Raw genomic sequence first — 16,372 nt, 5'->3', positions numbered from 1 at the left:
TTATGTGATCCTGTTCAAGGCAGGATGTTGACCCCATAGTCGCCATTTTAAAGTTACGTGCAAAAATATAAAAAATCTATAATGCTTTTGAGATAATACAAACGCTAAATAAAGCAACAAAAATAAAACGAAGTTTTATTTATATAAAATAAACATTAGTAGTAATGACTTTGAAAACTTCATAGGTCAAAGAACATAGTTCATTATAAGGATTTTTGATGAATCAGTGTTACCGTAGTGCAGATTAATTCTGATTCTGACAAAATCGGACCGTGGTATTAGGATTGAAAAACTCACTGGCAGTCTTATCATTTATATTGATAGTTTTAAAATAATTTTTTCTATAAACGATTTTTTTTTTTTTATCTGCAAGGCTTGCCAAGCGTAAAGAGACGATTGAAACAAATTTAAACCTTTCAAAAAACATGCACATAAATAATGTAGTCATGAAGCGTTTCCCCACCTTGGACCACGAAGGCTTGGCAAGGATGCATTTTTTTCTTTTTTATTTTGATACTTGATACTTTTAACCTTTTACTTTTTACCTGGAAAAGATGTAATATTTCTGCATACAAGGACATCGCACTCCTGGACAAGAATCATCAAAGTTGTCGAGATCTTGTCAAGAAACCACTCCAACATGATAAACCATACTGGAATTTTTTAATAATTTGCAGGACACGCAGATTATGCCGATTGTAACCAGTGATTTGTACAAGATGGAAAGAGGGAAAGTTACGTAATAACATTTTGTGAAACAGGTTTTATGTTTTATTTCTCTCTCCACACCGAATTATGATAAGAAGCTTAAGGCAGTAAAATAAATTGATTTATGTTTATACCAATTCCAAATAATGTCTTGTCTATATTTGTTTAAAGGTAGGATTGACCCTCTAAATACATTTTAGTGCATTGCTTGTCTGCACTATTTCAACATTGTCCATGTATATTTATGTTATTTACCATCCGTGGAGCTAGAAGGTTTTCTTATCAGCCAACTAAAAATTACCATTTCAAAACATTAAAACTTGAATATTATTATTCTGGCATTTTTTTTTTCATTTTGCAAAACTTCAAAACCCCACATGACATAATGCAGATATCTCGTCATGATAATAATTTTTAAATTGAGAACTAGCACATTTTTTGTGCAGAATACTACACATTTTCCTCAGTGGGTGGTACTTCTCCTGTCGTCTCTTATAATTTTTCAAATTAGCGAACTTCAGATTTGCAGGTACATATAAGCTTTAAGTCACCACAGATTACAAATAAACAAGGGAATGTAGTTCAATTGATGAACATTTCATATATACACAAAATTAAAATGCTGAACTTTATCAGGACTGGAAAATGAGAGAGAGAGAGAGAGAGATTGCTTCTAAATGCTACTGAATGGTGCTTTGAGACGATAAGAATATTAATAATAATTTTTCTGGAAGAAGAAAAGTCACTATCCATTCTGGGCCTGTTTTTAAGTGAAGCAGTACCTAGCAAAAATTCATTTACATAAATAATCCAGTCCTAGAGTGTTTCCTGATCTTATACCAGGAGGGCTTGACAAAGAGACAAAAATGCGACATTTTTTTTTATAGACGTAATGCTTTTAACTTTTTACAGTAAAACACGTTTTACCTGAATATAAATATAGCGATATACGGATATAACGAAGTTTTTCTGCTCCAAAATTCTTAACAAATCTTTGTAAAATTTTACGGTTATAACGAACTCTGATACATCGAATTTACGGATATAGCAAACTGATTTTGAGTCCCGTTGAGGTTAAATATAATGAATTTTACATCTTTTATAACGAACTTTCAAAGATCTCAAAATTTGATAAATTGAACTGACTTTATTTTCTATAAATTCAATTCATAATAAAACCTTAGTTATTGAAGGTATGTTTTGTAATATTTGCTTCCCTAACATATTTGATAGTAACACTTGAAGTAGGGCTGGGTATTGGCCTGAGATTTCGTATTGCGATATATTGCGATATTTTTAACTGTATTGCGATATGTATTGCAATATTTTCAAGGTAATAGAAATGGCATTTTCATACTTTATTTATTTTAATTTACATGCAGAATGTACATCACTATGATAAGTAACCAACACGGACAAAAAAATCTTGTTGATTTAAGTTAAGTTATGCTCTGAAATGTTCCCACAAAACAACTTCTGACTTGCTGTTTGGCTAAATAACAAACTTTTATAAGTTCATTTTTATTTTTAATGACAAAATTCCTTAATCTAAGCATATTGCCAATATATCGATATTACAAAATCGTATTGCGATACGATATTTTTTGTCGATGTATTGCAATATATTGAAATATCGATATTATTGCCCAGCCCTAACTTGAAGGAAAACATGCATATTACGAATTCGCTATATATGGTCATACGAATTCTTTATACGGATATAACGAATTACGGATATAGCGAATTAAATTTACAGATCCCCAGGACTTCGCTATAACCGAGTTTTACTGTATACTTTTTACCTGTATATAAATAATATATATCTGCTTACAAGGACATTGCTCCTTTAGTACCAGAAGTTGTCGAGATCTTGTAAAGAAACCACTCCAAAACGAGTCACAATGTTAAGATCAGATTAAGGTATTGTTATATAATATCGAAGAGAAGCTTGCAAACCGCCATTTTTACAACATGCAAAAAGGGAAAGCTACAAAAATTAATAACATTTCGTTGAATTTTTTTGATTTGCTTTCCAATCTCTCCGCATCGATACCAGATAGAAGGCAGTAAAAATAATTTTATTTATGTTTATATCATTTTAAAAAAATGTCTTGTCCATACTTTTTAGTATAGGCATGGCTAGGCCTTTTAAATACATTTTAATGCATATAATGTCTGCTCAATCCCGACATGCAGGTGCATGTTTATAGATTATTTTATTTACCATTTGTAGAGCTATACGTCTTTACATATCAGCCCCCAAAGAAAGTCACCATTTTTAAAAATAATTAATAACTGACACATCTTTTTCATATTTAGATATTTTACTTGAAAAGACGTTAATGGTAATCTAACATTCAAGCTCTATGATAAACGTGATGACTGTAACTTTTCTATCGTCAACTTCCCTTACTTATGCAGCAATATACCTTCATCATCTGCATAGGGAGTTTATGTATCTCAATTGATTCGATAAACTCGAGCATGGTCTACGTTTGAAAATTTCTAGAATGAGGTAAATTATTGACAAACAAGTTGATGAAACAAAAATATCAGCAGTCTCTTTTAAAGTCATCATTCCGTAAGTTCTATGGTCGATACAATGACCTTGTCAGCAAATACAATTTATCACTGAGTCAAATACTGACGTTTTTCACACTAATTGTTAGTCCATTATTTATACACTGGATTGACGACGTATTTACCCGTTACTTCCCGACCATGACAAGGAGCACACCGCGGGTGTGACCGATCTGCAGGGGATGCTCACTCCTTCATGGCACCTGATCTCACCATTGATGTTTTGGAGGTCCGTGCTTGCTCTGCTTCTATTTTGTATTGTTTTATGGACTTTTGATTTTGAATACTGTTCGTTATCGCCATATGTTTCAATGAATATTTCTGTGCTTGTACTTGAGTCTATCAATTGATTATATACGCCTTAAATGAGCACCCGTGTAAGAGGTGTTCTTTTTTTTTTATACTACAAAAAGTCGATTTACAACAAGAAAATTGGTCATGAAAGTCGCACTTTTTTCTGCGGTATAGAATTAATATCTTCTCAATGGGTGGTATAGTTCTCCTGTCATCTTTCCAACTTATTTTTTTAGACTTGCAAGCTACAGAATTGCAGGTAAGCTTAACCTTACAGACTAACAATATCTACTTATAAGGGCATCACTCTTCTAATACAGGAATCATAAAAGCTGTCGAGATCTTCTTTAGAAACCACTCCAACATGTCTTACAGTGCTGTGATCAGGTTTAGGTAAATACGTTGTAATAGTAAAATAATGTCAAAAAGAAGCATATATTATGACGATTGTGTTAAAATTTTTCTTAAAGAAAGTCAAGTTATAAGATTATGTTTTTTAATGTTTTATTTTCTCTTTCCACACTAAATTCTGATAAGAGGGCAGTAAAATGAGTTCATTTTCGTTTATATCAATTTCAAAAAATGTCTTCTCTGTATTTAAATAATTTTGAAGAGCAGTATAGATTATGACGATAGTAACCAGTCATTTTTATAACATGCAGAGATGGAAAGTTACGTAACAACTTTTCGTTGAACATTTTTAAATATTTTTTTTTCACTCCAAACTTCATTCTGATAAGAAGGCAGTAAAATAAGTTCATTTATGTCGGTATATCAATGTCAAACAATGTTTTGTCTATATTTTTCCTTGAAGGTTGGACTATCCCTTTAAATATATTTCAGTGCAATGTCTGCATAATTTCGGTCCACATAACTAGGTACATGGAGTATTTATCAGTGTGGGAGAAAGACGTCTCTTATCAGCTCAAAAAAAAGATCGTCTCTTTTACTATTCATAAAATGTGAGACTGTTCTTGTACTTGAGTCTATCAATGGCTTATTGGCCTAAAAAAGAGCACCCATGTAAAAGGTGCTATTCTTCATAATACGAAACTTCAATTTCCCACAAAATTATATTGCTGATATCTAGTCCTGATAATCGTTGTTAATATGTGAGGGAAAACTAATATTGTTCCTGTAGTATCATATTTCTGTGATAGAGAAATTAAATCTTTTTCCAGCATTTAATTAAATGGGCAGGGAAGGGATTTCTCTGCAATACACACGCAGATATATATGTTTTTTTTTTATACCACCACATCATATACACATATAATAGCATGATAAGTATCATAATTAACTATACACTATATTTCACTAGAATTAAGGATATGGAGAAAACGAACAGTATTCAATATCAAAGTCCATAAAACTATACATAATAGGAGCAGAGCAAACACGGACTCCAAATCATCAGAGGTGGGATCAGGTGCAATGGAGGAGTGAGCATCCCTTGCCGACCGGTCACACCCGTCGTGTGCTCCTTGTCATGATCGTGAAATAACGGAAAAATCCATCGTCAATTCAGTGTATAAATAATGGTATAACAATTAGTATGAAAAACGCCAGTCAGCATTTGACTCAATGATAAATCAGTTATTTTAAACAACATTAGCTATTACCTTAACCAACAAGGTTTTGAAACAAGGATGTGACCTGTCGGCGGGGAATGCTTGCTCCTCTTATGCACCTGATCTCGCTTCTGATATGTTTGGAGATCAATTTTCGATCTCCTGCCAATTTGTATAGTTTAAACGAACTTTTACCTTGAATAATATTCGTAATCTCCATATTTCATTCATTATAATTTACTATGATATCAAAGTAATTAAAAGTATTAAATCACAGTATTGATTATAATAATTCAATGAATTTTTAATATGGATGTCAAATTGTTATATTTTTTGTTCTCGAACTCAAACATGCACATATTCTTGATATTACATAAAAAGTTTAATTGTATATTGACATACTTTTCTTTCCATAATTTACAGAATTGTTATCGAATTTCAAAGATATTAAGCTTCGATCTCTCTATAAAGTTGCATAGTAAATAAGATTATAAAAAATATTCACTTTTTTTAACTAGAGTAAAATTTTATAACAGATTTCCATCGAATCCTGATGAGACAATAAAATAAGTTCCCCTACGAGAATGTTCATATATAATAAATATTAATTTCTGTCCGTCAATGTTACTTCTGTATTTTTTCCGTGTAGGTTGCACTATCCCTTTAAAAATGCCTAAAATGTCTGCACTTTTTCTATCAGCACACCTTCGTACATTTATATGGGAACATAGACATCTTTTTTTATCAGGCGACAGAAAAAAAAAATCTCGACGACGTCTTCCCATTCATAAAATTTGAGACCTCAGATTTTATTTTTATTGCTTTCATTGTTCTTGCACTAGATTCTATCAACGGACTACTGGCCTAAAAAATCCTACCGATATCTTAGCACAAAGTCTATTAAGGAATTACGGTCTAAAGTTTTTTTTTTTATTCTTGCACTTAAGTCTATCAATGGTTTACTAGGCTAAAAAAGAGCACCGTTTTACTGTGTTTAACACAACAAATCTTCCCAAAAAAATCTATTAGACAAAAGTTGACATGTAATCTTGTGGTATCATATTTCCATTAGATAGAAAGATTTTTTTGTGCTCAGATTGAAGAAGATTTCCCTGTTAAGTATGTAAACACAAGCATACTATTATTACTTTATTTTTTTTTTTATTTCATTCATTTTAAGCATTATGTGATATGTGATTATGTTATACTTTCTGTAACAGTATTGGAGTGGGTTGCAGTTAGTACAAAATGATTTAAAAAGTTCTAAATGGATGAACTTAAAGTTCAACGTAAAAACTGGAAGCAAGAACTTCAAAGAAAACCATGAAATGACAGAAAAAAAAATCTTAAAGTTTTTTTTTTTTCAATTGAATACAGTTTAAATTGAAGACTTGCTTTATCAGTTGTATATGTAGGTATTACCTTTGATTAAAGAAGACAAATGGCAAATGGCCGATTCAAAGAAGCAGAATGTAAGATGATGATAACAATATATTTTAATTCGTGGATGAGATACCCATGAATTCCTCGAAAATTAAGCAACACGAAATTTTATGATTCCACGATATGCATGTTTAGTGGTGCTTTGAACATGCATGTGTAGATATTTTTTGTGGGGGCCAACTGGAGGTAAAAATCAATTTTTTCCATGTTTCCATTAACTACATCTTGCAGTAGCCCGTTCATCTTTTTATATTTACATCCACTGAATATTTTCTCTTTATTTCTTGGGAGTGTCATTCAGATGTGCAATAAGGTTTGGAGAGTTCGATTTTCACAAAGAGAGAATATAAACAATAAAATGTCTTTCTTTGGTTATTACTGGACAAAACATTTTTATGTATTTTTTCTGCATAATCAGGTCCATCCAGATGTGCAATAAGGTACCATTTATTCCATTAGACAAATTATCTTTTGGAATATGATTAGGTGCGTCCGGTAGAAGTCCATTGAGATTTCCGAATTTTTATATTAACAATGCAAGTAAAACAGAGAAAAAGACTACAAAAGATGATTTCTTGAACTTCGTTTACATTTTTTTTGGCATTTACTACGTCATCGTTTGGAATATGATTGGAGATGTCCTGTGCATTAAAGTTTTGAATTTCGATTTTCAACTTGCTGGTATTATTGCAGATCAAAAGTTGAATTTTTCCACTCAAATTTGGTTCCCTGAACTCTTTTCTTATTTCGCAATATGATTGGTAGTGTCCTACAGAGTACATTAAGGTAACAGAATTTAGGTTTTCACTTTGGAGGAGGGGAAAAATGTTGGTGAAACTGACGTTTTTATTTTCTATTAAAGAAAACGTAGTTCCATGTATCCATGCATCTCTTCTTACCTTTTAAAAAGAAATTCATTCATATTTTGGAAAATGATTGGGAGTGTCCTGAATATATGCAGTGGGGTTTGGAATTTGGATTTTCACCCAGAGGTCGATTGTGTGTCAAAGAATATTTTTCTACAAAACCTCTAGTACATTTGCAGGCAGATCATCTTAGAAATTATAATATAATTGTCAATTTTCAAATTCTGATAAAAATGAAATGTTTTGTTTAATTCAGAACAAAAAACTGTTGTCTGTTCTCCTCTTTCTTATTGCAGAAAACAAATTATAATCTTTTGGAATAGATATTGTTGACAAGTTGAAAATTCGATCAAAAATCAAAATTTTTGTTATTAATACAAAAGGGTTATACATATAGAATTCTGAACAGCTAATGCTAGATTTGTACTTTACCTTCCGAGACAACAGTGCATTGAAAGGTCAAAAGAATGAATCAATTGACTCAAACCTGCCACCCAGATGATGGTGAAATTTTCAACAGACGAATAATAATATAAAGGAAACAAACCATATAAAACTTCAATTTCAATAATATTTACACAATATCTATAGGGTCAGCTGGATAATGAAAACCAGGCGTTCAATAGAAAATGTCTCCATTTCAAATTGTAAATAAATGTTGTTTTTAAACATTTTTCGTCGATTGACTGCCAAAAACCTCCCATATTATTAAATTTTTTTGGAGGGACATGTTGAGAAAGCGCATGGGGCGATCTAACAAAATGTCTTTTGAAGTTAACTGCATTGTTCATATAAAAATATCTCTAGCAAAGCTTCCTTCAACGAAAAATGTGAATTGTGTGAATTATAATAAAGAAAAGAGTTTTTAAGAGTTAAGAATTTTTTAGATAAAGAAAACCAATTGCACAGGGAATTGGTAATATACCAATTCTTCAGATATGCACTGTACACAGTTAAGCCGAAAAGAGTTAACAAATATCAGAAAGGTCAAGGCTGATCTTTTCTTTTCAGTCCCCCTACCGGTAAAACCGTGAAGCCTGTCCTTTCTGACCCTCATTTGATCCCCAGGGTGAAAATCAAAATTCCAAAACCCTATTACACATCGACACCACCAATCACCCTCCAGAGGACAATTTGGCTACAACCAAAAATATACGTTAGGAATTAAGGTACAAGGTTTTTGTAGAAGAATTTAACTTTTTGATTTTTTTGAATTGCTAACTATATGAAAATGAAAATTCCAAAACCTCATTGCCCATCTAAAGGACAATACCAATCATAGTCAAAATTTGAATGGATTACTACAAAGAAGTTGAGAAACCAAGATTTTTAATTTGTTTGAAAAATTAAAATATAACGTTACACTTCTATTTATGACCCCAACATAAAAATCCAAATTCAACTTGTACAAATAATTGGATGAATAAGGAATCCTGTGAACATAAAGTTTTTAATGTGACTCACTTCAACAATACATTATGCATTTCAGCTACCTGGTATCTACTTTTATCCTCATAACAAAAGTTGTGTAAATTTTATGATGATATTAGAATTTTCTTTACTCTCTTATGTAAGGCAGATGCCGTATTTGGAATTACCATTTAATTTTTAAGAAGAAAATCACTGTCATTATCATACCTTTCTTTATTTATGGATTTGTATGTCTTGAGTATTAAAGGCGAACATTTCTATTAACATTTGTAATATTGTATCCTTGAAAATCACAATAGCATATTGGCAAATCAGTGACCCCTTTAAAAATGAAGCAAGTTATTCAGCTAAAAATTTGACAATTTTGTAATTTTTGAAATGATATTCATTTTCTCCTGGACATTATTCACAATAAACTCTGAAATAATATGAACATTTTTAATATAACATGCCCATCATTGATATTGTTATGGAGAAATGATTTTTTTTGGTCTTATTTGTTAGATTTTTCGTAAAATCTCTGATGAACTTTTTTTTAAAAACTATGATACATATATTTTCAGCCACATACTCTAATCGAAAGATATTTAGAATATTGATTTTGTTGGCAAACCTCTTGCATTATGATGAAATAACCGTCAAAAAAACGCGTTTAACAATAATAGTCCAATATTAAAAAAATAACATTGATAGATGATATTTTTTCCCACTTTTGGTGTTACTTTGTGTAATGAATTTTATGTATATATAAAACATGGTTTGAAATATTAATTCTAAAATAGCAATCGTAAGGATTCTTTATAAGATTTGATGCCTCGATTTATTATATAATATAATATCGAGAGGAAACAATGTGTCGCGAAAATTTAGTGATCGACAGACGATTGAATAATTCTTCCCTCGTAATCTTCATTTATTCATACATATTCCTTTCATCACAGTTTCCCATAGTCTGCTGTTCTTTTATACTCAAACTAATTATTCATTCACCAAAAAAACTTCGGATCTTTTTATACACTAAAAATTGCTGAAGTATAGGTTTTTTGAAACCCTGCCATTAACAGAGAAACATAGAGCGCATTTAACATTACAACACTGAATCGAGATAAAGCCGTTATTCTAGGAGCGAAAACATTCAGTAAAACGTTTTAGACAAGATAAGACATTTTTAATCAGTTGATTTTGATATATTAGTAATTAGGGGCCACACAAGAAAGGTCGATATAATTTTTTTGGAATAATACTTTAATCAGGCTCACTTAAGATGATACTTGTGTCAAATACTGCATTTCCTCATCAATAAACCTAATTATTAATGGATCTTTGATAAGTAAGAATTACGCTGACAAACTTAGACCTTTTAAAATTATTACAAGTCAAGGACAGAGATATAGATCTTTCAGTGATTCAGAAAGTGCAAAGTGGGTATTTTGACTTGACGACAATGATATGTTACACGTTTGAGTCAAGATGAGACACCGAATGAAATCTTTTTTCCCGTTTATCTTCCATTCATTTTTCTGTAAGTCTGTCCAAGACGTCTGTAATATCAATGCATTTCTTAGAAACTATATTAAAACTCACAAAACTTAAATTCATAGTTCCTGGATAATAAATTTGCATCATATCATGGTGGTATCCCACACTATCATTCTATCGGAGCGTTGAAAGAAATTCGGATGTGACCGGTAGGCAGGGGATGCTCATTCCTCCATGGCACCTGATCCCACCTCTGATGTTTTGGAGGTCCGTGTTTGCTTCGCTCCTAACTTGCAATGTTTTATGAAATTTAGTTCGAATAATGTTCGTTATCTCCACGTGTTTATTGTACAAGATGATTTTTGCTGTAATGGTATTTTTTCAATTATGCCAATCATGAAGTTGAACAAAAAAAAAAAAAAGAAAACATTTTACAAGCACCTAATCATTGCAATAACCTAATTGTCCTATTCTCCTACGATTGAAAAAAAAAAAAACATGTTGGATGATTAAGCTGCATTGTTTTATCACACGATATTCGATTTGTTATGAAACTAAGGATTTACAATTATTGGAGGTCTATCCAACTATTATTACATACTGTACGATTGTTCAAACTCTTGCTTCGTTGTTTCATCCGAGATGTTTTCAGAAATGACTTGTCTCTTATTTATTAATGGAATTACAAACATTTAGATTTTGTCTAATAAATCAACCTTTCGCGCTAATATATTTTGTCTGAGTTTGCAGGTGATAAATTCTCACCTCCAGGTTGAAATGAGAAGTTCATTTCCAACCGAGCAGACAAATGTCAACATCTTTTACGAAAGAAGTTAGAAAAACACCTGAAATGATTTATTCATGCAGATGAAGGACCCATGCCACAACTAAACATAGTATTTCTTGATTTCATTTATGGTACAAAACCACTGAGACGAATTTATGTTTATTAATAAAAATAGTTCTGAAGTTCATGATACTGATCTATTGTAAAAATAAATCCTCACAACATTAACCTCAATATTATTTGACCTGAACAATCTTCACACGGATTAAAAAATTCAGGGATTTTTTTTCAACCAAATGGTATCCACTCGTTCTAATATTTTTTAGGTTTCCTTGACAATAGAATTACAGATATTGGGAAAAAACGACCATCGCAAATATTCCCTAAAATGTTATCCAAAATGTATTTGAATCATATCCTCTTTTGTTTGTTAGAAAGTTTTATTTATTTGTTTTTTAAAAAAAACTCATTGTAAATTTTTTTGTTATTTGTTTATATACTAATGATGATTCCGATTATTCTTATAATGTCAAATTTTTGCATACCATAAGGAACATACAACTACAAGTTTGTAAATGATGCACATATTTATGGCACGCCAAATTTACAAAAATGAGCTAAACCTAGTTTCACAATTGATAAACTGTAGTTTACAAACCGTGAACAATAATCATCAATTCGTTAAGTTTAGTTTTCATCTGTAAAACTATATTTAATGGTTGTTAACTATAGTTTACGAATGCTAATCTAAGTTTATCTGTCTGTAATAAAACGTTAACAATAGATTTTGTTGATAAACATAGATTCACGTCTGCAAACTATAATTTACGATCGTTAACTATAGTTAAGATTTGTAAACCATAGTTTACAAATCGTGAAACTGTATTTATCAGATAATCTATGTTTTGCAATCGCAAATGATTGTTTTCGGCGTTAAGTATAGTTTACGGTTGTGAAACATAGATTATCGCGTTAACTATGGTTTACAAATGTATTAACGGTGTTAACTATAGTTTACAGTCCGTAAACTATAGTTTACAACCGATAAACCTAGTTTATCGACTGTGAAAGTATGATTTGCTCATTTCGTGAATTTGGCGTGCTAAACATAGTTTCACAATTGATAAACTAGGTTTATTGACTGTAAACTATAGTTTACAAACCGTGAACTATAGTTTACATTTCGTTAACTATAGTTTTCAACTGTAAAACTATATTTAACGGTTGTTAATTATAGTTTACGAATGCTAATCTAAGTTTATATGTCTGTAATAAAACGTTAACAATAGATTTTGTTGATAAACATAGATTCACGTCTGTAAACTATAATTTACGATCGTTAACTCTAGTTTAGAGTTGTAAACCATAGTTAACAATCGTGAAACTGTATTTATCAGATAATCTATGTTTTGCAATCGCAAATAATTATTTTTGTTGTTAAGTAAAGTTTACGGTTGTGAAACATAGATTATCGCGTTAACTATGGTTTGCAGATGTAAAATATAGATTAACGGCGTTAACTATAGTTTACAGTCCGTAAACTATAGTTTACAACCGATAAACCTAATTTATCGACTGTTAAACTATGTTTTGCTCATTTTTGTGAATTGGGCTTTCCATACATATTAAATCTCATGAGTTGTAGACTTACTATAATGTTTCTTTATTTTCTTTATCTTTGCTATCTCTCTTGACATATTATTTTTATGTCAAAGTACATGTTTTTTAATCCATTACGTCTGAAATGTACAGACTAAAATTAGAGGAGATTTATCAGAATTATGCAATTGCACTTTCTGATTCATTCGTGCAGTTCAATAAACCCTGTTATCAAAAAGGGGTTCAAGAAAACATATGTCGGTCAATATGTGTATTTCAACAAACTTCAGGGATCGGTATCTGTATTGAAACATCAACTGTCAGCAGAATTTTATCCAAAAACAATCCTCTACCTGTATTAACGACATCAAAAGGTAAATCAGCCCACAGGTACCTGCCATTGAAAGAATATTGTCAACAGTGTCCTTGTATTGGTTTGCAAACACACCATTGAAGTGGCTCTGGGGATTGGTGTGTATTATGTTGCAAGTTCAAGGAAAAGGTGTATTGAAAGAGGACTTTAATTGAACACAATTAACAAATACAAAATTTGTAAGCATTAAAGAAATATCAACTGTTCCTATAAGACTGAGAAGTAGAATGATACATAAACTTGTAAGGCTTCTCACAAATCATTTTCAAATAATACATGATTGTGTTTTTTATTCTTCATTAATATGAATATATATTCATTATAAATTGGTATGATGGCTTAAATTGTCATTTTCAATAAGTTTAAACAAATATCCTTGCAAGAATAACTATAAAAATATGCTTCATTGCATCATGGGTTTGGATTTTTTTTTTCTATATATTTAAAAACATTTTGAGATTTGCCTTCAGAATTATGATATATTCGATTTTCGGTAACAGGATATTGGTAAGTAGTTTGTGTTGGATAATGTGAAGAGATTTTAAGATATGAGAGAGATATTATGTCATAATGTTACCTTGATCTTTTTGAACTTACATAATATGTTTACTCTGTAAATAATGCATATATCTGTGTTTAAGACTGTTCTCATGACCCCAATGTTTTGTCAAACAGACATTTCAGGAAACTAGAGTGAAGTGTCAGAAAAACTAACTAATACAAAATTGTGCTATTCCTTCTTGTTTTCTTGCTACTGATCTATGCTTATAACCTTTCTTTAATGTAGATAATGTTCTACATAACTATGATCTTATTGTTAAAACTCTTCCAATCAAATAACTTTATTTATTATATGTAATCGAGCAATTTAGTAAAATATGATGATTCAGATGATAGTATCCATTTTATTTAACTAAGTATAAAGAAAGACAATGACCTAAAACAAATATAAAGAATATATATCAGAAAATTACAACTTACATTTACATGTAGTTTCATAAACATTGACAATAAGTTAATGCATTAATGCAGCATACATATATAAGGTAGAAAAATATTCTGTAGTCAGCGGTCTCGTTTAAAGTCATCATTTCGTAGGTTCTGTGGTCGATACAATGACCTTCTCAGCAAATACAATTTATCATTGAATCAAATGCTGACTTCGTAAATCCTCCATGAGTGTGTCTACTAACATCATACAGATCTCAATTTTTTAATCAGAACACCATACTCTTGTCGCTCAAAGAAAGTAAGATAATCTCAAACGCTTCTTTTAATTAATAAACGTCTTTTATCTTGAGCCAGTGCAAGAAGGTATCGCCTCCCTCCATTTTGTTTCATTGCAGAAAAGTTTTAATCATAGCACACGCCGGTTGTGACTGGTCGGCAGGAGATGCTCATTCCTCCATGGCACCTGATCCCACCTCTGATGTTTTGGAGGCCCGTGTTTGCTCTGCTCCTATTTCATATTGTTTTAAGGACTTTTGATCTTGAGGTTTGCTCGTTATCTTCATATGTTTCATTCTAAAGGAAAATGAACTTACAGACAAATATAAGATTTAATCACACAACTTTAACTACAAAAAATACAATTAAGTATAATATAATGTCATACTCATATCCTTAATAGTACATATGGAGTAACAATTAATTAAATATGAAAGATACGTACCACACGATACATCCGATATATCCTGGATAGATAATTTTCCTCTTCAAATGCAATACCGTACAAGTGGAAATTTTAACGATATGCAAATTTAGCGATTTCTTTTTAAAAATTGGTATCTTTTTTAACGAGAAGTAATTTTAGCGATTTTAAATGACCGCCAAAGAAACTATTACAAATAAAAAAGCAAAATTAAATCCTCGCTAAAAAATCTGCTTATACGGTATACAAAGATACACATACATATCAAGATTGTAAAATACTATGAAAATTTGAAAAATATTTAAGTTTTCCAAAGAGGATGCTGTCCTATTAAAAGAAATGTCATTAAAATGTTATACGACTATAAAATTAATTATCGAAATTTCATAGAATACAATACATACCTGTTGTTTTGCACCATTATTTCAAAACGAGTTTCAGTTTACATTAATTCTGCCATAATGGAATAACTGTATACTTCTCTATATCTAAATGGGACGTTTTTATCATGATTTCATGCTGAGAGATTGAAATCAATAATAAAAAAAATCTCTTGTAAAAGTACATAACTATGGGAAATATATCACTGAATGTTCATTAGAAGTAGTCTACGATAGGCATGGTGTCTAAAGTTATGCAAAAACCTACAAATCATTTATTTTTACTGTTACCAGTTCACCAGTTATTTGACCGAGAATATTTAGACATGAAATCCCCATCTAACTAAATAACTATATTTCATTTAAAATTTTAATCAATCAGTTTAAAAAGTAATCTTTCTTGTGACATACTGTAAGGAAAAAGGTGAAGTTGTACACTTTGAAACCAGTCTATGACATACTTTTATGGGGAAAAGGTACATGTAGAATTGGTACAAGTACACTTGATTTTTTTCACTATCGGTTTTTCCTTGCTTTTCGCTCTCCTGACATTATTTACATAATATATTTACAAGGTAGATAAAGCATTTGCTCACTTCGCAGTGGCGGATTTAAGGGGGGCGCACCCGGCGCGCGCCCCCCACGTAAAATTTTCAAAGAGCGTAAATCATATGTTTACTTGGTAGACCTCATTTTCACCCTTCAAAATCTCTAGAATCCAGGAGCTGGGGGCTTCGCCCCCTGGGCCCCCACCAGGGCTTTGTTAAACCTCATTTTAACCCTTCAAAATCTTAAAATCCAGGAGCTTCCGGGGGCTTCGCCCCCATGGGCCCCCACCAGGGCTTTGCCCTGGACCCACTGGGGGCCTCAAGGCGGCCCGCAGACCCCTTGCCTAATTTTGGCGCCCCCCCTAACTCCAAAACCTGGATCCGCGCCTGCTTCGTCTAGTGACATATTTGTAGTTGACAGTGGTAAGGATTGCCATCATCAGACCTAGACAAATTGACACCGACGAAAAAAATACCCACGTCGATAGGCCTTTTAAAGACGTACTTCATTCATGATTTCCACGAATTAGGTGAAGCGCACTCCTATGGTACATTTAAATGATTTCATTTGTAAACATTGCGATCAAAAGGACCTTGATACATGTAGCAGCAGTCATTTGTCAAATTTTAACAAAAAGTTTCTGTCCATGTAAATGATTGTT

Source organism: Saccostrea cucullata, unplaced genomic scaffold (assembly GCF_032062105.1).
Source record: "Saccostrea cucullata isolate Sc308-1 unplaced genomic scaffold, CSIRO_AGI_Scuc_v1 ctg19, whole genome shotgun sequence".
In the NCBI taxonomy this organism is placed as follows: Eukaryota; Metazoa; Mollusca; class Bivalvia; order Ostreida; family Ostreidae; genus Saccostrea; species Saccostrea cuccullata.
This window is presented reverse-complemented; position numbering follows the sequence as displayed.